General features: G+C 52.1%; 1 non-coding gene across 1 annotated transcript; it reads right to left on the bottom strand.

Moving 5' to 3' along the window:
- Nucleotides 1–9,598: 9,598 nt before the first annotated feature.
- Nucleotides 9,599–9,670, bottom strand: TRNAT-CGU (transfer RNA threonine (anticodon CGU)). Its single transcript has one exon. It is a non-coding gene; the product is annotated as a tRNA-Thr (tRNA).
- Between the last annotated feature and the right edge of the window lie 16,269 nt (nt 9,671–25,939).

The raw sequence follows: 25,939 nt of genomic DNA on the forward strand, positions 1-25,939 counted from the left end.
GAGTATATGTATGGAAAGTGACTGAGGGTACTGGAGGCTACCTGGTGGGGATGGTGGCTTCAGGGGGCATACCATGGTCCACCACCGCTTTTAATTTCTCCAACCCCACCTTGGCTCATCCATATCCGCCCTGACACCTTAGATGAACCTCCATATTCCAAGCCAGTATACGACTCATTGCCAGAAGCTGGAGAGTCATAATGGAGACAGTCCAATGCCTCTACAAGGAGGAAGGAGGAGGAGGCAAAAGAGAAGGAGGAAGAGGAGGAGGAGAAGGCAAAGGAGGAAGAGGAGGAGAAGGATTAGGAGGAGGAGAAGGCAAAGGAGAATGAGGAGGAGGAGGAGGAGGAGGAGAAGGAGGAGGAGAAGGATTAGGAGGAGGAGAAGGCAAAGGAGAATGCGGAAGAGGAAGAGGAGGAGGAGAAGAAGGCAAAGGAGAATGAGGAAGAGGAGAAGGATTAGGAGGACGAGGAGGAGAAGGCAAAGGAGAAGGAGGAGAAGTATTAGGAGGAGGAGGCGGAGAAGGAGGAGGAGAAGGGTGGGTTTTAATACCCCATTTTTCTCTACATTACAGAGCTTCAAAGCAGCTTACAATCAACTTCCCTTCCTCTCCCCACAACAGGCACCTTGTGAGGCAGTTGTGAGCCTGAGAGAGTTCTGGGAGGACTGTGACTGGCCCAATGTCACCCAGCAGGCCTCATGTGGAGGAATGGGGGAAGAAGAGGAGAAGGTTTTTATACCCTGCCTTTCTCTACTGTAAGGAGTCTCAAAACTACTTACAGTCGCCTTCCCCTTTTCTCCTCACAACAGACACCTTGGGGGCGGAGCCAGGAGCAAGGGTGTGAGGAGCATAATTGAACTTCAAGGGAGTTCTGGCCATCACATTGAAAGGGACAGCACACCTTTTTAAATGTCTTCCTTCCATAGGAAATAATGAAGGATAGGGGCACCTTCTTTTGGGGCTCATAGAATGGGACCCCCTGGTACAATCGTTTTGAAACTTGGGGGGTATTTTGGGGAGAGGTATTAGATGCTATACTGAAAATTTGGTGCCTCTACCTCAAAAAACAGACCCCTCCCCAGAGCCCCTGATACCCACGGATCGATTCCCTGTGATACCCTATGAGAATCGATCTCCACACAGGGAATAATGAAGTGCCCAGCATACATTTCCTCCCCCTTCCCCCCCCTTTCTGGCGACTCTGAAGTGAGGGATTGGCCTCTCCACTCACGAGTTGCTGCCAACTTCTTCCAAGTAACACAGACACACCATCCCAAGAGGAAGCCTTTCAATCGGAAACTGAAGCCTCTGGAGGTGGAAAGTCACATGGTGCCTGTGGGGGCGGGGCTTCCCCCCTCCGGCCATCTGACTGGGGGCAGGAAGGAGCCTGGGAAAGTGGGAGAACTCCTGCTGGGACCTGGGGATTGGCAAGTCCTACTGTGCCACACTGGTTGTCTATTTGGAAGCCTCCAAGAGGCGTTTGGCCAGTTGCTGTTGGGATGGATACGAGTGACTTACTCGAGCCGCTGAGTCTGACAGAGGTCGATTTCTGCCCCAACATCCGTTTGACCCCAAAACGTTTCCGCTAAAACGGCATTTTGTTTTACCCCAAACCAGACTGGTTAAGATGAAGTGACAGGGGACCGCAGGGAGTTGAAACCACTGAGGCAGAATTCGTGACAGTTCTGTCGATACGCATCCGCTTGAGGGAAAAGTCAATGCAAGTTCTAATCCCGGCTCCTGTCACTCTCTGCCCACCCGTGCACTCTCTCTCCTCAAGCTCTGGACTGTCACGTTGCCCTCAACTGCCGATAAGAGGCAGACCTACTGAACTTTACCACATCGGCTAACGTTCTGCCAAGTTTCTGCTCTCAGATCTCTAATTCTGTTAACCTTACAATAGAGGATGAGAATGGGTGGGTGAGTCCGTGCCTGCCCCCAACCTTGCTAGCAGCCCTAGAGAAGGAATTGTGGTGAGGGAGCAGTTGTCCCAGTGTAGTGAAGGCAACCCTAGGACCCATGGCTTGTCTTCACGCCCTTCACCCCCTAGAGAGCCAGTTTGGCGTAGTGGTTAATTGTGCAGACTCTAATCTGGGAGAACCGGGTTTGATTCCCTACTCCTCCACTTGCACCTGCTGGAATGGCCTTGGGTCAGCCATCGCTCTTGCAGAAGTTGTTCTTAAAAGGGCAGCTTCTGTCAGAGCTCTCTCAGCCCCACCCACCTTACAGGGTTTGATTCTCCACTCCTCCACTTGCAGCTGCTGGAATGGCCTTGGGTCAGCCATAGCTCTAATAGAGAGCCAGTTTGGTGTAGTGATTAAGTGTGCGGACTCTTATCTGGGAGAACCAGGTTTGATTCCGCTCTCCTTCACTTGCACCTGCTGGAATGGCCTTGGGTCAGCCATAGCTCTGGTAGGAGTTGTCCTTGAAAGGGCAGCTGCTGTGAGAGCCCTCTCAGCCCCACCCACCTCACAGGGTGTGGAGGAAGGAGATTGTGAGCCACTCTGAGTGGAGGGCAGAATATAAATCCAATGTCTTCTTCTTCTTCTTCCTCGCACCAGGAAATGGCATAGGAAGAAGTGCTTTCTTTTTTAAAAAAGTATTTTGTTTGTGTGTGTGTGTGTGTGTGTGCGCATGCGCCTGGAAGTACAGTTCACTTCTGGCAACCTCTAGAGTGGGGCTTGAACATTTCAGAGAGGTGGCTTGTTATTGTCTGCCTCTGTGTCCCGGTCCTGGTATTCCTTGGATGTCTTCCATCCAAGCACTTTCCAGGGCCAACCCTGCTTAGCTCCCAAGGTCTGACAAGATTGGGCTTGCCTTGGCTACCCAGGTCAGGGTGTACAACAAGAAGCTTTAACACATGGGTATCAAACATGCCATTTGGGGGCTGAATCAGGCCCCCTAAGTGCTCCTATCACACACTCGAGTAACTGACTGTCATCTGCTTCCTTCTCTCTCTCTCTTGCTTTCTTCTGCATCACAGCTTGCTTTGCCAGGCTTGCTCAATCGCACAGGAGCTACAGAGCAACACCTCTATTTTCTCCATTGGCTGTGGCTCTTCCCTTGGGGAAGAAGGGGGGAGGGAGAACTTGCTATGGCAGGCTTTCTCAATCGCACAGCAGAGCTACTGAGCCGAACCTCTCTTCCTTCCATTGACTGAGGCTTCCCACCCACCACAGTCCCCTGGGGAAGGAACGAAAGAGCCAGAGGGGCGGTGGCTCAGTGGTAGAGCATCTGCTTGGTAAGCAGAAGGTCCCGGGTTAAATCCCCGGCATCTCCAACTAAAAAGGGTCCAAGCAAGTAGGCATGAAAAACCTCCGCTTGAGACCCTGGAGAGCCACTGCCAGTCTGAGTAGACAAGACTGACTTTGATGGACCGAGGGTCTGATTCAGTAGAAGGCAGCTTCATATGTTCTTGGGAGGGGCTGTAGCTCAGTGGTAGAGCAACTGCTTGGTATGCAGAAGGTCCCAGGTTCAATCCCCGGCATCTCCAACTAAAAAGGGTCCAGGCAAGTAGGCGTGAAAAACCTCAGCTTGAGACCCAGGAGAGCAGGGGAGGGACAGTGGCTCAGTGATAGAGCATCTGCTTGGTAAGCGGAAGGTCCCAGGTTCAATCCCTGGCATCTCCAACTAAAAAGGGTCCAGGCAAGCAGGCATGAAAAACCTCAGCTTCAGACCCTGGAGAGCCGCTGCCAGTCTGAGTAGACAAGACTGACTTTGATGGACCGAGGGTCTGATTCAGTAGAAGGCAGCTTCATATTTTCATGTTGCTCCGTTCTCTGGATCCCATGGGAGAAATGCAAACAAAGCACCTTTAGGTCCAAGGAGCGCTGACGTTTTAAGCATGTTTTGAGTTTATTTAAATATCTGTTTGTCTGTGGTTTTTTTATAAAATTTATTCCTGCTACCTAATCTTAAATGGGCACACACACGGCCCAGCGCGACATGGCACGGCCCCTCGAGGTCTCCTTTAGGTCAGATCCGGCCCTCACAACAAACGAGTTCGACACGTGAGCGTTAAAGTTCACTTCAGAAGAGCCATGAAGAGTTCCCGATACAACAGGTTGCTTAAGCCCTTAGGGCACAGGGCAGGAATCAGCCTGTTCTGCCCAGAAGCAGGGATATTTGTTACTATGGCAATTCTATAACGGACAGGTCCATCTTTTTGCAAGGAACAGTGGCGTTGGAATTCTGAGGTTCTCGGCCGGGGGGGGGGGTGGTCTGCCGGAAACTTAGCAATAAGAAGATTCATAATGGCAGGCAAGTTCCCGTCTCGCCCGCTGCAAGACAAAGTCACAGGGGAGCGTTTTAGGATGCCCACGCATGTTTCGGGAGAGAAGCAGGGCTTTTTATGCGTAAGGAACTCCTTTGCATATTAGGCCACGCAGCCCCGATGTAGCTAGTCCCCCTGGAGCTTCAAGTAGGCCCAGTAAGAAGAGCCCTGTAAGCTCTTGGAGGATTGGCTACGTGAGAGGGGTGTGGCCTAATATGCAAAGGAGTTTCTGCTACAAAAAAAAGCCCTGGAGAGAAGTTGAACAAAGCAGGAGTCAAGTGGCACCTTTAAGCCCAACCGATTTTTATTTCGAACGTCAGCTTTCGTGTGCTCTTAAGCACACTTCATCAGACGAGGAATCCGGCACAGTGAGCGAAACCATACAGAGCTGGGAGGCAGTGGCCCAGAAGGCAACCTGGTACAGATTTAAGAACCAATGACGGTGAAGTGAAATTATCTGGTAGGCAGTGGTTTAGAATGTAAAATGGTACAATGACAGAATAGTAAGATTAACAAATTGAGCAAATTTGTGAATTGTACTATGCTGTCATTGTACCATTTTACCACTGCCTACCAGATAATTTTACTTCACCGTCATTGGTTCTTAAATCTGTACCATGTTGCATTCTGGGCCACTGCCTACCAGCTCTGTATGGGTCTGCGCTGCTCTGTATGGCTTTGCTCACTGTGCCGGATTCCTCATCCGACGAAGTGTGCTTAAGAGCACACGAAAGCTGACGTTCTCAATAAAAATGGGTTGGTCTTAAAGGTGCCACTTGACTCCCGCTTTTTTCAGCTGCTTCAGACCGACAAGGCTGCCCGCTTGGATATATATACTGGAGATAAGTGAAGGACTTGAAATGCCTCAGCATGAACTGGGCGAGCCCTTGGAATATGCGCTCAGCAATGGTCAAGGGTTTCTGGGAAGCTACATCCGTGGTGGATGGTGTGAGGGACGGCGTGGCGTGAAAGTCAGGAGCAGTGGACTCTAAGCTGAAGAACCGAGTGGGATTCCCCACTCCTTCACATGAAGCCTGCTGGGTGTCCTCAGGTCAGTCACAGTTCTCTCAGAGTTCTCCCATCCCCACCTCCCTCAAAAGCCGCTTGTCTTGGGGAGAGGAAAGGAAGGCGATGGGAAGCTGTTTTGAGATCTCTTCTTGTTGTTGTCTGGCAGCAGAAAGAAAACTAGTAAAAGTTGAGTCAGGGAGACAGCTGGGAATCTGGATGTTCTCTCCTTTCTTGCAATAATGCTGGGTCAGCTGGGGTCTCTACTCAGGTTTTCATTCCACCATTTAAAAAACTGTCTGTGTATGTGTGTGTGTGAAGAAGAAGACAAAGACCTTGGATTTGTATCCTGCCCTCCACTCTGAATCTCAGAGCAGCTCACAATCTCCTTTATCTTTCCTCCCCCACAACAAACACCCTGTGAGGCGAGTGGGGCTGAGAGAGCTCTTCCAGAAGCTGCCCCCCTTTCAAGGACAGAGTCTCAGAGCAGCTCACAATCTCCTTTATCTTTCTCCCCCACAACAGACACCCTGTGAGGTGAGTGGGGCTGAGAGAGCTCTCCCAGAAGCTGCCCCCCTTTCAAGGACAGAGTCTCAGAGCAGCTCACAATCTCCTTTATCTTTCTCCCCCACAACAGACACCCTGTGAGGTGAGTGGGGCTGAGAGAGCTCTCCCAGAAGCTGCCCATCTTTCAAGGACAGAGTCTCAGAGTGGCTCACAATTTCCTTTATCTTTCCTCCCCCTCAACAGACACCCTGTGAGGTGAGTGGGGCTGAGAGAGCTCTCCCAGAAGCTGCCCCCCTTTCAAGGACAGAGTCTCAGAGTGGCTCACAATTTCTTTTATCTTTCTCCCCCACAACAGACACCCTGTGAGGTGAGTGGGGCTGAGAGAGCTCTCCCAGAAGCTGCCCCCCTTTCAAGGACAGAGTCTCAGAGCGGCTCACAATCTCCTTTATCTTTCTTCCCAACAGACACCCTGTGAGGTGAGTGGGGCTGAGAGAGCTCTCCCAGAAGCTGCCCCCCTTTCAAGGACAGAGTCTCAGAGCGGCTCACAATCTCCTTTATCTTTCTCCCCCACAACAGACACCCTGTGAGGTGAGTGGGGCTGAGAGAGCTCTCCCAGAAGCTGCCCCTCTTTCAAGGACAGAGTCTCAGAGCGGATCACAATCTCCTTTATCTTTCCTCCCCCTCAACAGACACCCTGTGAGGTGAGTGGGGCTGAGAGAGCTCTCCCAGAAGCTGCCCCCCCTTTCAAGGACAGAGTCTCAGAGTGGCTCACAATTTCTTTTATCTTTCTCCCCCACAACAGACACCCTGTGAGGTGAGTTGGGCTGAGAGAGTGGGGCTGAGTGGGGCTGAGAGAGCTCTCCCAGAAGCTGCCCCTCTTTCTCAGAGCGGCTCACAATCTCCTTTATCTTTCCTCCCCCTCAACAGACACCCTGTGAGGTGAGTGGGGCTGAGAGAGCTCTCCCAGAAGCTGCCCCTCTTTCAAGGACAGAGTCTCAGAGCGGCTCACAATCTCCTTTATCTTTCCTCCCCCTCAACAGACACCCTGTGTGGTGGGTGGGGCTGAGAGAGCTCTCCCAGAAGCTGCCCCTCTTTCAAGGACAGAGTCTCAGAGCGGCTCACAATTTCCTTTATTTTTCCTCCCCCACAACAGACACCCTGTGAGGTGGGTAGGGCTGAGAGGACTCTCACAGCAGCTGCCCTTTCAAGGACAACCTCTGCCAGAGCTCTGGCTGACCCAAGGCCATTCCAGCAGCTGCAAGTGGAGGAGTGGGGAATCAAACCCAGTTCTCCCAGATAAGAGTCCGCGCACTTAACCACGACATCAAACTACTTCTGTATGTGTGTGTGTGTGTGTGAAGCGCTGTCAAAACACTTATGACTTTTGGTTAACTCTACAAATTGATGTTCTCCAAAATATCTGGCCCTTAACAGCTTTGCCCAGGTCTTGCAAACAGAGGACTGGGGCTTTCTGGATCGAATCAGTCCATTCCAGGTTTAGTCTTCCTCTTTTCCCGCTACCTTCAGCTTTTCCCAGCACTCTTGTCTTTTTTGGTGTGGCTGGTCTTCTCATCATGTGACCAAAATATGACAGCCTCCATTCAGTCATCTCCTCCCTTGCTGTGTACATAAAGTCCTACGAAGAAAGGTTGAAGGAGCTGGGCATGTTTAGCCTGGAGAGGAGGCGGCTGAGAGGTGATAGGATCCCCATCTTCAAGTCCTTGAAGGGCTGTCATCTAGAGCAGGGGTGGCCAATGGTAGCTCTCCAGATGTTTTTTGCCTACAACTCCCATCAGCCCCATTCATTGGCCATGCTGGCTGCGGCTGATGGGAGTTGTAGGCAGAAAACATCTGGAGAGTTACTGTTGGCCACCCCTGAACTAGAGGATGGTGTGGAATTGTTTTCTGTTGCCCCGGAAGGTAGGACCAGAACCAATGGGTTGAAATTAAATCAAAAGATTTTCCAGCTCAACATTAGGAAGAACTTCCTGACCGTTAGAGCGGTTCCTCAGTGGAACAGGCTTCCTCGGGAGGTGGTGGGCTCTCCTTCTTTGGAGGTTTTTCAACAGAGGCTAGATGGCCATTTGACAGCAATGAGGATCCTGTGAATTCAGGGGGAGGGGTTTGTGAGTTTAGAGCGGTTCCTCAGTGGAACAGGCTTCCTCGGGAGGTGGTGGGCTCTCCTTCCTTGGAGGTTTTGAAACATAGGCTAGATGGCCATCTGACAGCAATGAAGATCCTGTGAATTCAGGGGGAGGTGTTTGTGAGTTTAGAGCGGTTCCTCAGTGGAACAGGCTTCCTCGGGAGGTGGTGAGCTCTCCTTCCTTGGAGGTTTTTCAACAGAGGCTAGATGGCCGTCTGACAGCAATGAGGATCCTGTGAATTCAGGGGGAGGGGTTTGTGAGTTTACAGCGGTTCCTCAGTGGAACAGGCTTCCTCAGGAAGTGGTGGGCTCTCCTTCCTTGGAGGTTTTTCAACATAGGCTAGATGGCCATCTGACAGCAATGAGGATCCTGTGAATTCAGGGGGAAGGGGTTTGTGAGTTTAGAGCGGTTCCTCAGTGGGACAGGCTTCCTCGGGAGGCGGTGGGCTCTCCTTCCTTGGAGGTTTTTCAACAGAGGCTAGATGGCCGTCTGACACCAATGAGGATGAGATGACCCTGGAGGTCCCTTCCAACTCTATGACTCTATAATTAGTCCTCCTGCCAGATGAGGACAGATCTCCGATCCTGAACCCTTCCCTGACCTCGACAGAGAGATCTGTGGACAGGAGCAAACCTGCTCGGTGAGGTGTAAAATGGGAAAAACCAGCCAATCAGAGAGATGCGCCAGTTGGGGGTCTGACTTGCCCATAAGCCGTCTGTTCAGTAAATCCAGCCGGCGATTGCATTTGTGTTGAAGCTCTCAGGATCCCCCGCGACTCGTCTTTGTGCTGTCTGACATTTGACTCTGGTGTTTGTTTTGTTGCTTAATATTCACGCAGATGCATTTTAAAAAAAAAAACCATGCTGAGGACATAATTACTTTCTGAGAACTGCAAGATAGCAAAAATTCATCAGGAAAATGCCATTGTTCTGAAAGAAATTATAGTTAGGCCCCCAGAGCACAGAGGGGACATATGATGCTGCCTTCTACTGAATCAGAGCCTCGGTCCATCCAAGTCAGTCTTGTCTACTCAGACTGGCAGCGGCTCTCCAGGGTCTCAAGCTGAGGTTTTTCATGCCTCTTTGCCTGGACCCTTTTAGTTGGAGATGCCAGGGATTGAACCTGGGACCTTCTGCTTACCAAGCCGATGCTCTACCACTGAGCCACAGCCCCATTCATGGCTCTCCAGGGTCTCAAGCTGAGGTTTTTCATGCCTCTTTGCCTGGACCCTTTTTAGTTGGAGATGCTGGGGATTAAACCTGGGACCTTCTGCTTACCAAGCAGATGTTCTACCACTGAGCCACCATCCCTCCCTAACACTTATGAGGCTCTCCAGGGTCTCAAGCTGAGGTTTTTCACACCTATTTGCCTGGACCCTTTTTAGTTGGAGATGCCGGGGATTGAACCTGGGACCTTCTGCTTACCAAGCAGATGCTCTACCACTGAGCCACTGCCCCTCCCCTGCTCTCCTGGGTCTCAAGCTGAGATTTTTCACACCTACTTGCCTGGCCCCTTTTTAATTGAAGATGCTGGGGATTAAACCTGGGACCTTCTGCTTACCAAGCAGATGTTCTACCACTGAGCCACCGTCCCTCCCTAACACTTATGAGGCTCTCCAGGGTCTCAAGATGAGGTTTTTCATGCCTACTTGCCTGGACCCTTTTTAGTTGGAGATGCTGGGGATTGAACCTGGGACATTCTGCTTACGAAGCAGATGCTCTACCACTGAGCCACAGCCCCATTCATGGCTCTCCAGGGTCTCCAGCTGAGGTTTTTCATGCCTACTTGCCTGAACCCTTTTCAGTTGGAGATGCTGGGGATTGAACCTGGGACCTTCTGCTTACCAAGCAGATGCTCTACCACTGAGCCACAGCCCCATTCATGGCTCTCCACGGTCTCCAGCTGAGGTTTTTCACGCCTCTTTGCCTGGACCCTTTTTAGCTGGAGATGCCGTGGATTGAACCAGGGACCTTCTGCTTACCAAGCAGATGCTCTACCACTGAGCCACCGCCCCTCCCTTCTCTCCTGGGTCTCAAGCTGAGATTTTTCACACCTACTTGCCTGGCCCCTTTTTAGTTGGAGATGCTGGGGATTAAACCTGGGACCTTCTGCTTACCAAGCAGATGTTCTACCACTGAGCCACCATCCCTCCCTAACACTTATGAGGCTCTCCAGGGTCTCAAGATGAGGTTTTTCATGCCTACTTGCCTGGACCCTTTTTAGTTGGAGATGCTGGGGATTAAACCTGGGACCTTCTGCTTACCAAGCAGATGTTCTACCACTGAGCCACCATCCCTCCCTAACACTTATGAGGCTCTCCAGGGTCTCAAGCTGAGGTTTTTCACACCTATTTGCCTGGACCCTTTTTAGTTGGAGATGCCGGGGGTTGAACCTGGGACCTTCTGCTTACCAAGCAGATGCTCTACCACTGAGCCACAGCCCCATTCATGGCTCTCCAGGGTCTCCAGCTGAGGTTTTTCACGCCTACTTACCTGAACCCTTTTCAGTTGGAGATGCCGGGGATTGAACCTGGGACCTTCTGCTTCCCAAGCAGATGCTCTACCACTGAGCCACAGCCCCATTCATGGCTCTCCAGGGTCTCCAGCTGAGGTTTTTCATGCCTACTTGCTTGGACCTTTTTTTAGTTGGAGATGCCGGGGATTGAACCTGGGACCTTCTGCTTACCAAGCAGATGCTCTACCACTGAGCCACGTCCCTCCCCTGTTCATAAAAAGAAGCTCGGAGACGTAAAGGCTCCATATTTCTCCGTTCGAGGAGCTAGCGTTGACCTTTACTGCGCTTAAACAGTGTGGATTCAGAATATTTCATAGAGTTCATCCCTTCCTGGCTCTCTCTCTCTCTCTGGGTGGTTTCAGACTGGAAAACTGACGCGGTAGCATCTCGAGACGAAAAAAACCCAATCTGGTCGGATCCATTTTGGAGGGATCAGACAGCCGCCGTTGAAGCGGCAGGATCCTGGCAGCCGTCGGTGGTCGCGCGTTCACACAACTAGCGCCGCTCAAGTCCCCACCGCTGCTGAAAGGGTGGTTTTTCTTTAAAAGTCCCCCATGGGTGCGCTCATGCAGGGGAGCGCAGAAGCGCACCTCCGAGAGGGCCCCGTTAAAAAAAAAAAACCTCGGTGGTGCTGCAAACAGCTTGGCGCAATCAGACAGCTCTTCCGCCCATGAGTCGCGCTGGGGCGTTCCGACCACCGGTGATTGTGCGAGCGGAATGCAACTCAGGGGGATGATACCAGGAAGAGCCAGGTAGCTTTTAAATGTGGTTGGAAGCCGTCTGGGGATGGGTTGGGCTCAGAGGGCAGGTGTGATTGTGTGAACCTGCGCTCCTAGGTCAGGCCAAATCTCTTGTGTGAAACCACCCTCTCTGTCTCATACACAAACACACCTGCACACACACACACGCACACACACAGAATGGAGAACACTGTGTATTAATTTGTCAAATAGGTTTTGCACCAGGATTCCCCTTCATCAGAAGGAAACCTATGTATTGCGGGGCCTTCTCTGTGGTAGCCCCTCTCTCTTGGGGACAACTCAGAATATTTAGGGAATGCCCTAACTCCATGGCTCAGCTGAAACCTCAGGCTTTTATCCACTTCACAGTCTCTTTTGCAAGGTTCACAATCCACGTGTCGCAATCCTGTCTCTGATTCCCAGCTCTGCAGGCCGATTTCTAGAGTTTGCAGCTGGCAGAGAGGGAGAGAAGGGAGGGGGGAAAGCGAGTGGGAAAGGGGGACAATGATGCGAAAATTCCTCAAATGGGAGTCAGACATCAGTAGCACTAGGCAAGGACAGGGCTGAAGTGCCCACAGAGAACCAGGATTTAAGTTATGTATCCTGTGATAGGCCCATTGCTTTACCTCAGAGAGAAAGCATGTTAGTGACTTGTGAGGGGGAGGATTGAGGAGAAAAACCTGAGAGAAAATCTATTTCAGGAGTCCGAGATTTGTGGTTTTCGTAAGCCATTCCAAGTGATAGCCATCCACCTGTCTCTCTTGAACAGAAACAGCCTGCCATGTCTGTAACCTTGAGTCTACGATCCTAGAACTCTTTTAAAGCAGAGCTTCAGCTTCCCTTAGATGTTCTTAGCGACTATATCGGCACACTCCTTTTCTCGGCCGCCTGACCTCTCTTTAGTAGTTCTTAAGAAAAGACAGATATTTCTCTTTGTGTTGCCAAAAGACAGTATCAGTGCAAATCACTTCAGGAAAGGAGAGGAGGGAAGGAAGTAGAAATTGCCTCAGATAATGTGTCCCTGTAACTGCAGTATGGTTATTCTCATTTTTTTTTTTTAAGGAAAAATTTACATTTTATTTAAACACATTATTTCCAGATGGTCTTTCTCACAGCAACCCAAGGTGGATTACACAAAGTGAGCCAGTACAATCACAAAAATAGCCCTGACCTGGCAAGCCCAATATCTTCAGACTGCCAAAACTAAACAGGGCCAATCCTAGCAAGTATTTGGATGGGAAATCTCCTTGGAATACCAGAAGTGGGAGGCAGAGGCAGGCTATATCAATCCACTTCTCTGAGAGCCAGTTTGGTGTAGTGGTTAAGCGCGCGGACTCTTATCTGAGAGAACCGGGTTTGATTCCCCACTCCTCCACTTGCAGCTGCTGGAATGGCCTTGGGTCAGCCATAGCTCTAATAGAGAGCCAGTTTGGTGTAGTGGTTAAGTGCACGGACTCTTATCTGGGAGAACCGGGTTTGATTCTCCACTCCTCCACTTGCACCTGCTGGAATGGCCTTGGGTCAGCCATAGCTCTGGCAGAGGTTGTCCTTGAAAGGGCAGCTGTTGTGAGAGTCCTCTCAGCCCCACCCACGTCACAGGGTGTTGGTTGTGGGGAAGGGAAGGGGAAGGTGACTGTAAGTTGCTCTGAGATTCCTTTGGGTAGTGAAGGGTGGGAAATAAATTGAATCTCCTCTTCCTCCTCCTCCTCCTCCTCTTCTTCTTCTTCTTCTTCGAGAGCCAGCTTGGTGTAGTAGTTAACTGCACGGACTCTTCTCTGGGAGAAACGGGTTTGATTCCCCACTCCTCCACTTGCACCTGCTGAAATGGCTTTGGGTGAGCCATAGCTTTCACGGGAATTGTCCTTGAAAGGGCAGCTGCTGCGAGAGCTCTCTCAAGCCCACCTAGCTCACAGGGTGTCTGTTGTGGGGGAGGAAGGTATTGTAGGCCACTCTGAGATTCAGAATGAAGGGCGGCGTATAAATCCAATTTCTTCTTCTTCTGAAAGTCCTCCATGCTCCAGAAGAGATCACCAGAAGTCACCATGACCTTCCAGGCATGCACACACACACGTACAATTTCTTTTAAAAAACAGGACCTTCAATAGCCCATGCCTTAGGATTTTAGAAGCCTGGAACCACAAGAAAGAACTGAGACATAGCAGAAATATTCACGTGACACATTAAGAAGATAAGAAGAAAAAGATTGGATTTATATCCCGCCCTCCACTCCGAAGAGTCTCAGAGCGGCTCACAATCTCCTTTACCTTCCTCCTCCACAACAGACACTCTTTGAGGTGGGTGGGGCTGGAGAGGGCTCTCACAGCAGCTGCCCTTTCAAGGACAACCTCTGCCAGAGCTATGGCTGACCCAAGGCCATTCCAGCAGGTGCAAGTGGAGGAGTGGGGAATCAAACCCGGTTCTCCCAGATAAGAGTCCGCACACTTAACCACTACACCAAACTGGCTCTCATTAAGCACCTCAGAAATCACATGACGATAAAAGATAAAAGAGAAATGTCATATAACCAACTGCTCAAGATTCGAGGAGATAAAATTGAATTAAAATCTTCGGAAGAGCTAGACAATAAATATGATTGGTTTCAAATGCAACAAATTAAAAGCCTGGTGGAAAATGATATAAAATTGGAAGGAATTAGACGAGAACAAACAGAATTGGAAAGGGTCCTGCTTGGTGATTATGAAAAATTGATATCAAAAGTATATAAGTTATTATTGAAATGGTCTACAGAAGAAGAAGTAGTAAAATCTCAAATGGTCAAATGGGCAATCAATGTGAATAGAGAAATACAAATGGATGCATGGGAACACCTTTGGAAGAACTCAATGAAGATATCAACTTGTCAGAGCATAAAAGAAAATTGTTTTAAGATGATGTACAGGTGGTATATGACCCCAAAAAAATTGGCCAAGATGAGCAAGAAAATGTCGGATAGATGTTGGAAGTGTAAAAAACATGAAGGTTCTTTCTTCCATATGTGGTGGACATGTGAAAAAGCGAAAGAGTATTGGAAGATGATACAACAAGAAATCTCCAAAATATTGGGTTACGACTTTAAGAAAATTGCAGAGACATTTTTGCTTGGATTACAATTAGAAAAATATCCAAAGGAAGATAGGACTCTAATTTGGTACCTGCTATCAGCTGCTAGGACATTGTATGCGCAGCTTTGGAAGCAAGAAAAAATACCGGATAAATGGGATTGGACTATGAAAGTTCTATCGTGGAGTGAAATGGATAAATTAACTAGAACATTAAGAGACTATGATTTGGAGATATTTAAAAAAGAGTGGAGGAAGTTTAAAGAATACATAGAGAAAGAGTCGAATGTAAGAAGACATTGGACAATTTTTTAGTAATAATGGGGGGGGGGAAATGAAGAAGCAAGAAGGGGGGGGAAATATATATATAACGAATTTTGATTAGTCAGATGTATCTTTAGTATTGAATTAGAATCTATAACCTCGGGGAAGTCTATATTGGAGGGAGGGGGGATTGAAAAGTCATATGGGTTAGTATTGAAGCAACGAAGGGAAATTAAGTTCTGTAACCATATGCTATCAATAAATTGGTAAAACACAAGAAATCACATGACAGGATCCTACTTAGAATAAGCTCTGTTCTGCAGTATAGACCACAGTCTTTACTATTTAGCCTTACTGATGATTTGCAGGCAACTCCAAGACATAAGCTTTTCAGTCACTGCTAAGGGGAGGGTGGGAGGTGACAGGCAACTCCAAGACATAAGCTTTTCAGTCACTGCTAAGGGGAGGGTGGGGGGAAACGGAGAGTACACTCACATCGCCCTCATCCTACTAAACTCCCTCGGGTACCACCTTGAGCCACCAGGCACAGCTAGGATAAGAGGCCACATCTTAGGGATAGTGGGAGATGTCCCAGAAATTGCCCGTTTCCCACCTGGGCAGTTCCTCAGGAGGGCCAACAACAAGGCAGAGAGGCTGAGATCTTCCCCTAAGAAGAACATCAGGAGAGCCCTGCTGGATCAGACCAGTGAGGGTCCATCTAGCCCAGTATCCTGTCTTCTCACACAGTGGCCAACCAGTTCCTCTGGAGGGCCAACAACAGGCCAGAGAGGCTGAGGCCTTCCCCTGAGAAGAACATCAGGAGAGCCCTGCTGGATCAGACCAGTGAGGTTCCATCTAGCCCAGCATCCTGTCTTCTCACACAGTGGCCAACCAGTTCCTCTGGAGGGCCAACAATGTCGTGCCTGCCCCTGCTGACTCAGAGCAGGTGCCTGCTGCTGACCCCGCCCCTGCTGTGCAGATGCCTTCAGCAACAGAGGACGTAAGTCCTGAAGGAGCCAGCCAGCAGCAGGGGCCACCTGAAACCAATCTGGCCACACCAGGTACTAGCTCATCTCCCCCAGACTCACCAACACCTGGGGCCCGCCTGCGCGAGAGGAGACGCCTGGAATTCAGGAACAGGCGTAGAGAGGCGCGCATGCGGGCTAGAAGAGATCTGAGCCCGGAGTTCTAACGAGCCAATTAGCCAGCAGTATATCTGGGATCCTGGCCTCAGGCCAAACTGTGCTGGCAACAAGCGAACACCCTTGGATGTGTCTGCGTCTCGCACCCCTTGCTTCGGAAAGAACCTGTGCATTCCTGACCCGGCCTGACCCATAGACTGGTATTCTGGACTCTGGCTTTGCTTATCGGACTGGCTTAGGTATCGTTTGATCTCGGCTTTGCTTCCCGGCTTCTGACTCTCGGCTCTGTTTCCCGGCTTCTGACTTTCGGCTCGGCTCCCCGGCTCCTGACTCTCGGCTTCCCTGACCAAGCTTCCGTCTCACCCTCCAGCCTGCCTGTTTACGTTATCAATCAACTGGACTGTTTTACGACCACTCCCTGTGCTTCGCCTGGGCTGTCTGCGAGAGGTCCTGGCTCGTTGCCAGGACGATAGCAGCCGCAGCTTCGTGTCAGAGACTCGGGCCGTGACAGCTTGCCAGCACCCAAAACTCACCAGGCACGCTCATGACGGACCAAGCGGCAGGAGGCATGGACCCCTTGCCGGGGCTCCTAGACCAGGTGCAGCAATTAACCCAAGCGGTGATTACTCTGCAGCAGCAGACTGCGTCCAATGCCGTGGCCTTGGCTGCCGCCGCTGCTCCCCGCTCTCGCTGCCCGGTGAGCATTCCTGAGAAATTCGCAGGAAACTTGGAAGAGTTCCCTGCCTTCCTCGCCCAGTGTGAACTATACATGGAGATAAGGCAGGGCGACTTCCCTACAGACAAAACAAAAGTCTGTTTTATCCTGAGCCTGCTTAAAGGGCCAGCGGCCAAGTGGGCCACTCCTCTGCTGCTAGAGCCCTCGCCGCTGCTAGCAGACTACACACGGTTCAAGGCACACTTCCAGGCCGCCTATGCCAACCCTGTGCGTGCTGAGACAGCTAATCGCAAGATACGGGCTCTGCACCAAGGCCAGAACTCTGTGTCTCAGTATACCACAGAGTTCCAGCTGCTGGCTCAAGACCTGGCCTGGAATGAAGCTGCCTTGGTGGACCAGTACACTGAAGGCCTCTCCGATGCCGTCCTGGACGAACTGGCACGCACCGACCGCCCAGCCGCCCTCCAGGACCTGATCCTGCTGTGTCTACGCATTGATGGGCGACTGCAAGGTCGGCGCCAGAGGCAGAAGAGGGGCACTACTCCAACAAGGCCCCCCCCGGCGGCTCCCGTTCCAGGTACCCCAGCTTTACCGCCGGCTGTAGAACCCATGCAGCTGGGCGGCGCCCGCCCTCGCCTGACCCCTGAGGAGAAGAACCGACGGCGCACCCACAACCTGTGCCTGTATTGTGGAGGGGACGGGCATTTTGCAAGCTCCTGCCCGGCCAAATCAAAGCGCACCCCGAGCTCCGCTGCCTCGGTAAAAGGCCAGCCCCAGGTCTAGCCGGATCTCCTGGCCTGGGGCACTCCTTGAGGTCCTCTAGCTCCGTCCATCCACCACCCACCCCGTTCCTGGTCCCGATCCGCCTGCAGCTTCCCGACGACCGGTGGATCTTCGTCCATGCCATGTTGGACTCAGGGGCTGCCTGCTGCTACATGGACAGCCACTTTGCCAAGGAGCATGGCGTCCCCGTTCGGGAAAAGGGAACTCCTACACTGGTCGAGGCAGTGGATGGTCGTCTGCTGCGCTCGGGGCCGGTCCGCCACGAAACTCTACCACTCGTTTTGTGGGTCCAACAGCGCCAAGGGAAGCAGACCTTCGATTTGGCCCGCATGCCACGCTTCCCTGTTATCTTGGGCCTGTCCTGGCTGCAAGCCCACAACCCCCATGTGGACTGGGTGCAACGTGAACTGAGCTTTTCGAGTACCCTCGCACCCTGTTCCCCGCTACCACCCGACTCGACTCAGGTGCCGCCTGTCAACCAACCCGGTTCCCCACGCACCACCAGCCTCCTGGGGGCCGCCACCACACTCCCAACTCCCTACCAGGAGTTCGCGGACGTCTTCAATGAGAAGGAAGCAGACCAGCTTCCCCCACATCGGCCCTACGATTGCGCCATCGACCTGGTGCCCGGCGCTCCGCTACCCGCGGGCCGCCTGTACCCCATGGCAGACCCGGAACTGGCTGCCCTCCGGGAGTACTTGGACAAGAACTTGGCCCGAGGGTTCATTAGACCCTCCACCTCGCCCCTGTCTTCACCTGTCCTGTTCGTTAAGAAGAAGACCGGGGACCTGCGACTCTGCAACGACTACCGGGCCCTCAATAAGATTACCATTCGGAACCGCTACCCGCTCCCACTGATCCCTGAGCTCCTCGACCGCGTCAAAGGGGCCACGATCTACACCAAGCTCGACCTTCGCGGGGCCTACAACTTGGTTCGTATCAAAGCCGGGGATGAGTGGAAGACCGCTTTTGGCACCAGGTATGGCCAATACGAACATCTGGTCATGCCCTTTGGGCTCACCAATGCCCCCGCCGTCTTCCAACATTTTATGAATGACGTTTTCCGTGACCTGCTAGACCGGTTCCTGATCATTTATTTAGATGACATTTTGGTCTACTCTGCATCCGAACAGGAGCACATCCACCACGTCCGCCAGGTGCTACAGCGACTCCGAGCCAATCGCCTGTATGCCAAGCTGGAGAAATGTGCTTTCCACCTCCAGTCCGTTGAGTTCCTGGGGCACATCATTTCCCCCCAGGGAACCCAGATGGATCCGCGGAAGGTCGACGCCATCCTTCAATGGCAGGCCCCTCGAAGTCGGAAGGACATCCAGCGCCTCCTGGGCTTCGCCAATTATTACAGGCAATTCATCGCGGGCTACGCCGACCTCACCAAGCCCTTGACCAGACTCCTCCGACCGAAGGAGCCCTTTCAGTGGACCCCCGAAGCCGACCGGGCCTTCCGCCAGCTCAAGCAGAGTTTTTCCTCCAGTCCCCTTCTGCGGTACCCTGACCCGAGCTTGCCCTTCATGGTGGAAGCGGACGCCTCCAATGTGGCCCTCGGAGCCGTGCTCTCCCAGCGGGACGAGCCTAGCCAGCCATGGCAGCCCTGCGCCTACTACTCCCGGCAGCTCTCGGCTGCCGAACGCAATTACACCATTTGGGAGAGAGAGCTCCTGGCTATCAAGGTGGCCTTTGAGGTCTGGCGCCACCACCTTGAGGGGGCCAGGCATCCGGTCCAAGTCTTCACCGACCATCGTAACCTGGAACATTTGCAGACCACCCGCCGGCTGAACCAGCGGCAGATCCGGTGGTCCCTGTTCTTCTCACGATTTGACTTTACCATCACCTACGTCCCGCACTCCCAGAACCAGAGAGCCGACGCTCTGTCCCGCCGGCCGGACTATAACACCTCTAGTGCCACCGAAGCCCCCAGGGCTAGTATTCTGCCACCCTCGGTCTTTGCCGCCACTCTGACCGCACCCGCCCTGGTGGCCGAGATACAGGCCAGCCAAGACACCGACCCGTGGGCGCAGAAACACCTGCAGGAACCGCAGCAAGACCCTGCCGGAGAACTATCCACCCGGGATGGGCTGCTCTACCATCGGGAGCAGTTGTACGTCCCTCCCGGGCCTCTCCGATCCCGCATCCTCCGGCTGGCCCACGATGCCCCCCCGGCTGGGCACTTCGGGCAGCACAAGACCGCCCATCTGTTGACCCGGGACTTCTGGTGGCCTCGCGTCCGAGCGGACGTTAGTCGCTACGTGGCTTCTTGCGAGGTCTGCCGCCGAGCCAAGAACGTACCGGCCAAGCCCTCCGGTCTCCTGCAACCCCTGCCGACTCCCGCCGGTCCCTGGGACGTGGTGTCCATGGACTTTATCGTAGACCTGCCACGATCCCAGGGCCACACCTGCATTTTCGTTGTGGTGGACCTGTTCACCAAAATGGCCCACTTCGTCCCCTGTGCCAGAGTACCATCCGGGCCGGAGACTGCCCAGCTGTACCTAAACCACGTCTTCCGCCTGCACGGGTTACCCACGCAGGTCATCTCGGATCGGGGCCCACAATTCACATCCCGCTTTTGGCAGGCCTTCCAGCACGGTTTGGGGACAGAACTACACCTGTCTTCCGCCTACCATCCCCAGACCGACGGGCAGACCGAGCGGACCAACGCCACCTTGGAGCAGTACTTGCGCTGCTATACCAGCTATCAGCAAGACAACTGGGCCACTCTGCTACCCCTGGCAGAGTTCGCGTATAACAACGCAGTCCACAGCTCTACGCGGACCACGCCGTTTGCCGCCAACTATGGACTGCACCCCCGATTCTTCCCTCCGCTCGGCCCCTCCGCCAACGTTCCCGCAGCCACCGACCGACTTGAGGAACTCCACGCGCTCCACGCCCTCCTGCGCACTCAGCTCCAGCGCGCCAAGGACGCTTACAAACTGGCCGCGGACCGACATCGCCAGGACGGAGCCCCCCTCAAGGTCGGAGATTCTGTCTGGCTCTCGACCCGGTACCTCCGGACTCCTGGCCGGTCCTCCAAGCTAACCGATCGGTTCATCGGGCCCTTCCCCATAGAGGCGCAAGTCAACCCCGTGGCATTCCGCCTACGCCTTCCGGCCCACCTCCGGATACACCCCGTATTCCACCGCTCCCTCCTCCAACCAGCGGCAGCGCCGGACCCAAACAGGGACGTTCCACCACCGCCTCCGCCACCGGTGCTGGTGGACGATGAGGAAGAGTTTGAAGTCCACCAGATCCTAGACTCCCGGCTGCACCGAGGTCAACTCCAGTACCTGGTGGACTGGGAAGGCTACCCTCCCGAGGATCGCTCCTGGGAACCGGCTGCCCACCTGCATACCCCTGACCTGCTCCGGCAGTTTCATGAGGCCTACCCAGATAAGCCAGGCGGCTTGGATGAGGGGGGGCCTGAGGGGGGGGATAGTGTCGTGCCTGCCCCTGCTGACTCAGAGCAGGTGCCTGCTGCTGACCCCGCCCCTGCTGTGCAGATGCCTTCAGCAACAGAGGACGTAAGTCCTGAAGGAGCCAGCCAGCAGCAGGGGCCACCTGAAACCAATCTGGCCACACCAGGTACTAGCTCATCTCCCCCAGACTCACCAACACCTGGGGCCCGCCTGCGCGAGAGGAGACGCCTGGAATTCAGGAACAGGCGTAGAGAGGCGCGCATGCGGGCTAGAAGAGATCTGAGCCCGGAGTTCTAACGAGCCAATTAGCCAGCAGTATATCTGGGATCCTGGCCTCAGGCCAAACTGTGCTGGCAACAAGCGAACACCCTTGGATGTGTCTGCGTCTCGCACCCCTTGCTTCGGAAAGAACCTGTGCATTCCTGACCCGGCCTGACCCATAGACTGGTATTCTGGACTCTGGCTTTGCTTATCGGACTGGCTTAGGTATCGTTTGATCTCGGCTTTGCTTCCCGGCTTCTGACTCTCGGCTCTGTTTCCCGGCTTCTGACTTTCGGCTCGGCTCCCCGGCTCCTGACTCTCGGCTTCCCTGACCAAGCTTCCGTCTCACCCTCCAGCCTGCCTGTTTACGTTATCAATCAACTGGACTGTTTTACGACCACTCCCTGTGCTTCGCCTGGGCTGTCTGCGAGAGGTCCTGGCTCGTTGCCAGGACGATAGCAGCCGCAGCTTCGTGTCAGAGACTCGGGCCGTGACAAACAACAGGCCAGAGAGGCTGAGGCCTTCCCCTGAGAAGAACATCAGAAGAGCCCTGCTGGATCAGACCAGTGAGGGTCCGTCTAGTCCAGCATCCTGTCTCACACAATAGAACAAGAAGAAGACCATAGATTTATACCCTGCCCTTCTCTCTGAGTCAGAGTCTCAGAGCGTCTCACAATCTCCTTTAACTTCTTCCTCCACAACAGACACCCTGTGAAGTAGGCGGGCTTGAGAGAGCTCTCCCAGAAACTGCCTTTTCAAGGACAGCTCTGGAAGAGCTATGGCTGACCCAAGGCCATTCCAGCAGCTGCAAGTGGAGGAGTGGGGAATCAAACCCAGTTCTCCCAGATAAAAGTCTGCACACTTAACCACTACACCAACTGGCCAGCACCAGGGCAGAGAGGCTGAGGCCTTCCCTTGAGGAGAGCATCGGATCCATCTAGTCCAGCGTCCTGTCTCAGACAATGGCCATTCTGGTATGGAAGCTTGTTGAATCAGCTTGAGCCAATCACAGAACCCTCGGCCTAACCTACCTTACAGGGCTGTTGTGGGGGCGAGACAGAGGAGAGGAGGAGGATGTAAGCCGCCTTGGGTACCGCAGGGGGAGACAAGTGAGGTATAAACGAATGACATGAGCAAATAAGCAATACATAATTTCACCTTGGCCACGTTGAGTTCTATTCTGAGCTTTACATCTATCCAGTTTTGAGCGAAGGGGTGTGCGAGATGGATGTTCCCTTCTCCTGAGCGGTCTAATTTCCTGAGTGCACTTTGCTGTATGTCAGGAGCGAACTGGAAGCAGCTTTTAACTGCTGACTGATTTTAATTTCCCTCCCTGAGCTTTAAAAGCTTTGGGGAAAGGCGGGGGGGGGGCGACCGCCTAAAGAGCGGCTTTTAATAAAGGAGAGTCTGCTGGAATGGCAAGCGCCGCAGGTTTTTTCCCCCTCCTCGCCTGCCTCTTCAACGGCACTGCAGAGAGCATGATTTAATTTGATTAATTTGCGGCTCGCATGCAGAAAGCTTTTTCTCCCCGTCCCATTTCCTTCCAGGTGCTGCACTTAACAAAACCACCAAGAGGACTTTCAAGGTACCATTTTGCAGGGGGGTGGGGGGGGGGTGGGAATGCTGCCTCTGATGGAGAGGATGCTCATTTGCTCTTCCCGTAACAGGTTGTTCAGCCAGAAAGGACACAGTGGAATCTTCCACGGGGAAGCAGCTATACGTACAGAGGAATTTTCTTTTTTTAAAAAAATTGCGATAATTGTTCTTCTGGGTGGGGCTGTGTCATTGTAGGACACACCTGGAAGCTGACTTCATGGAATCTTCTCCCAGATCAGAAACATCATCCACGGAGATGGTTTCTATGGGTAGCCGTTCTGGTACAGAAGAGCAAGATTTGAATTCGGTACTACCTTAAGAACCAGCATAACCGCCAGAGTTGTCAAAGGTCCCTTTGCCAGATGCTAGTAGGAATGGGGGGGGGGGGACTCACCATCCCATCTTGGAGAAGGCATTTCCACCTCTCCCTCCCTCCTCCCACCCCATCTATTTTCCTTCCTTCCTTCCTTCCTTCCTTCCTTCCTTCCTTCCTTCCTTCCTTCCTTCCTTCCTTCCTTCCTTCCTTCCTTCCTTCCTTCCTTCCTTGTGGCTCTCACACATCTGATATTCATGTCTGGCACCTCTCAAACATGTATATTCTATGTGGCTCTTACATTAAGCAAGTTTGGCCAACCCTGGTATAGAGCGAACACTCTGTCTGGGGCAGTGATGCGCTGTCTTCTTCTGGCCCCACTGGTGGACCTCCTGATGGCACCTGGGTTTTGGCCACTGTGTGACACAGAGTGTTGGACTGGAGGGGCTATTGGTCCTGATCCAACATGGCTTCAATTATGTCCTTATGTCTGGGGCAGTGATGCTCTGTGTTCTTGGTGCTTGAGGGGCAAGGCTCAGAGGGCTTCTTAAGTTCTGGCCCTGCTGGTGGACCTCCTGATGGCACCTGGGTTTTGGCCACTGTGTGACACAGAGTGTTGGACTGGATGGGCCATTGGCCTGATCCAACATGGCTTCTCTAATGTTCTTTCCTTGGGTCATTCAGGTCAGGGCAAGACGTACCTGACAGGATTGTATATACAGACCTGGTCAGAATATTTTTGACACATCGTTTTCAGAGGGCAGCCATGTCGGTCTGAAGTAGAGCAGCAAGAATAGAGTCCAGGATCAACTGTGAGAATGATGAAGTTGCTTTCTTTCCACCTCTCCCTCCCTCCTCCCACCCCATCTATTTTCCTTCCTTCCTTCCTTCCTTCCTTCCTTCCTTCCTTCCTTCCTTCCTTCCTTCCTTCCTTCCTTCCTTCCTTCCTTCCTTCCTTCCTTCCTTCCTTGTGGCTCTCACAAATCTGATATTCATGTCTTGCACCTCTCAAACATGTATATTCTACGTGGCTCTTACATTAAGCAAGTTTGGCCAACCCTGGTATAGAGCGAACACGCTGTCTGGGGCAGTGATGCTCTGTCTTCTTCTGGCCCCACTGGTAAACCTCCTGATGGCACCTTCTTGGAGAAGGCGTTTCTCTCTTTAAATCACTTCTCCAACCCAAGCCAGCAATTGGCTTGGAGAATGCATTTAAAGTTAAAGCTGCTTTCTTTCCACCTCTCCCTCCCTCCTCCCTCCCCCATCTATTTCCCTTCCTTCCTTCCAAATGGATGAGGGAGGGGGAGGGAGGGAGAAGTGGAAATAAAGCAACTTTAAATGCAAGCCACTGGCTGACTTGGCTTGGAGAAGTGATTTAAAGAGAGAAATGCCATCCCCAAGCCAACTGATGGGGCAGTGGGGCTTTGAGAGCCACACAATATGTGTGAAAGAGCCACATGTGTCTCCTGAGCCACAATTTGGCCACCCCACCCTAGCCTGATTTCCCAATACCTCTAGTTCAAAGGAGGGGTCACAGACGCCCTCTCTTTCTCCTCTTTCTGGCTCCCCTACTTCACAGCCCGGAGTAGGTAGCCAGAAGCCCTTCACCGTGATGCACTGTAGAAACATTATACGCAGAGCTTCTTTTTTGAGCAAGGATGCAAAGGAACGCAGTTCCGGCTGGATTGGTGTCGGGGTGTGTGGCCTAATATACAAATAAGTTCGTGCTGGGCTTTTTCTACAAAAAAAAAAGACATGTGTAAAACAATGGTGATGTCAGACCCAGAGTCAAGAAAAAGACAAGTAGAGTTCAAGATCTTTATTCTAGCTTCATGGGCATACACATGCGTTGTCAGAACTGACCTCCGTGTCAGTCCCTCCAACTTATATAAACCTTTGCCCTGACCGTTACAATTCAAGCCAAGTGCGCCAAGCAAAAGTGGGGGTTTTGTGCAGGGTTTCTACTAAGCTCTCATCACCACAGGTGCCTGCTATCAGTTCATGGTTCGCATCTCCTCCAGCTCTTTGACCTTGGTTCCGTAGCAGCTAGCCAGTTCCCAGACATGCCATCCTCCCTCCAGATAAGCAGCAAATCACAGTTATATCAAAAGCGTAGCAAGCACAAGCTTAGCACTGTGTAATTGAATACATATAACAAGAGGAACAAAATGGAGTGACTCTTGACAGGTGATGTCAATGGGTGTGGCCTAACATGCAAATGAGTTCCTGCTGGGTTTTTCTTCCCCCCCCCCAAAAAAAAGCCCTGGTTATATGTATAAGTAACGTACATTGCAGGGGGGAAATGCTGCCATTCACAGTGCAAGCAAATCTGCGAGAGAAACAGCAAAAATCAGACCCCTTGACAAAACCCATAAATTTAGCTTGGAGAAACGTCGACTGCGGGGTGACATGATAGAGGTTTACAAGATAATGCATGGGATGGAGAAAGTAGAGAAAGAAGTACTTTTCTCCCTTTCTCACAATACAAGAACTCGTGGGCATTCGATGAAATTGCTGAGCAGACAGGTTAAAACGGATAAAAGGAAGTACTTCTTCACCCAAAGGGTGATTAACATGTGGAATTCACTGCCACAGGAGGTGGTGGCGGCCACAAGCATGGCCACCTTCAAGAGGGGCTTAGATAAAACTATGGAGCACAGGTCCATCAGTGGCTATTAGCCACAGTGTGTGTGTATTTATAAAAAATTTTGCCACTTTGTGACCCAGAGTGTTGGACTGGATGGGCCGTTGGCCTGATCCAACATGGCTTCTCTTATGTTCTTATGAATCCTTAAAAACCAAGGAAAATACACTCAGCCCAGATTAAGGCTGCCAAACTCCAGCTTGAGCAGGAGGGAAAAGCCACGCGGGCATTCGCGTTAAATCAACCTCAAATCCTTAGAGATTCGATTATTTATATACAATTGTTCATGGAAAAGACAACGTGACACAAAGTGCGAAAAGAAAAACGACTCCCGAAACGATACTTTCAATAGTAACGTCCGACAGTTTGTTCCTAGAAGTTGGAGTCGGGAAGTGGTGTGTTATGCCGTGAAGAAAAAGTCTAATGCTCCAACTCTTCTCTGTTAACCAACGTATAGATGGAAGGCAAGAAGGCAGAAGGACGCAACAGGGATGTGCTCATTGTCCCGTTTCACACGCGGCTTCGACGAGCTGCATGAGTGAAGGATTAAAAATCGCTAACACATGAACATCACAGTATCAAACGATAC

Source organism: Heteronotia binoei, chromosome 10 (genome assembly GCF_032191835.1).
Source record: "Heteronotia binoei isolate CCM8104 ecotype False Entrance Well chromosome 10, APGP_CSIRO_Hbin_v1, whole genome shotgun sequence".
Lineage (NCBI taxonomy): Eukaryota > Metazoa > Chordata > Lepidosauria > Squamata > Gekkonidae > Heteronotia > Heteronotia binoei.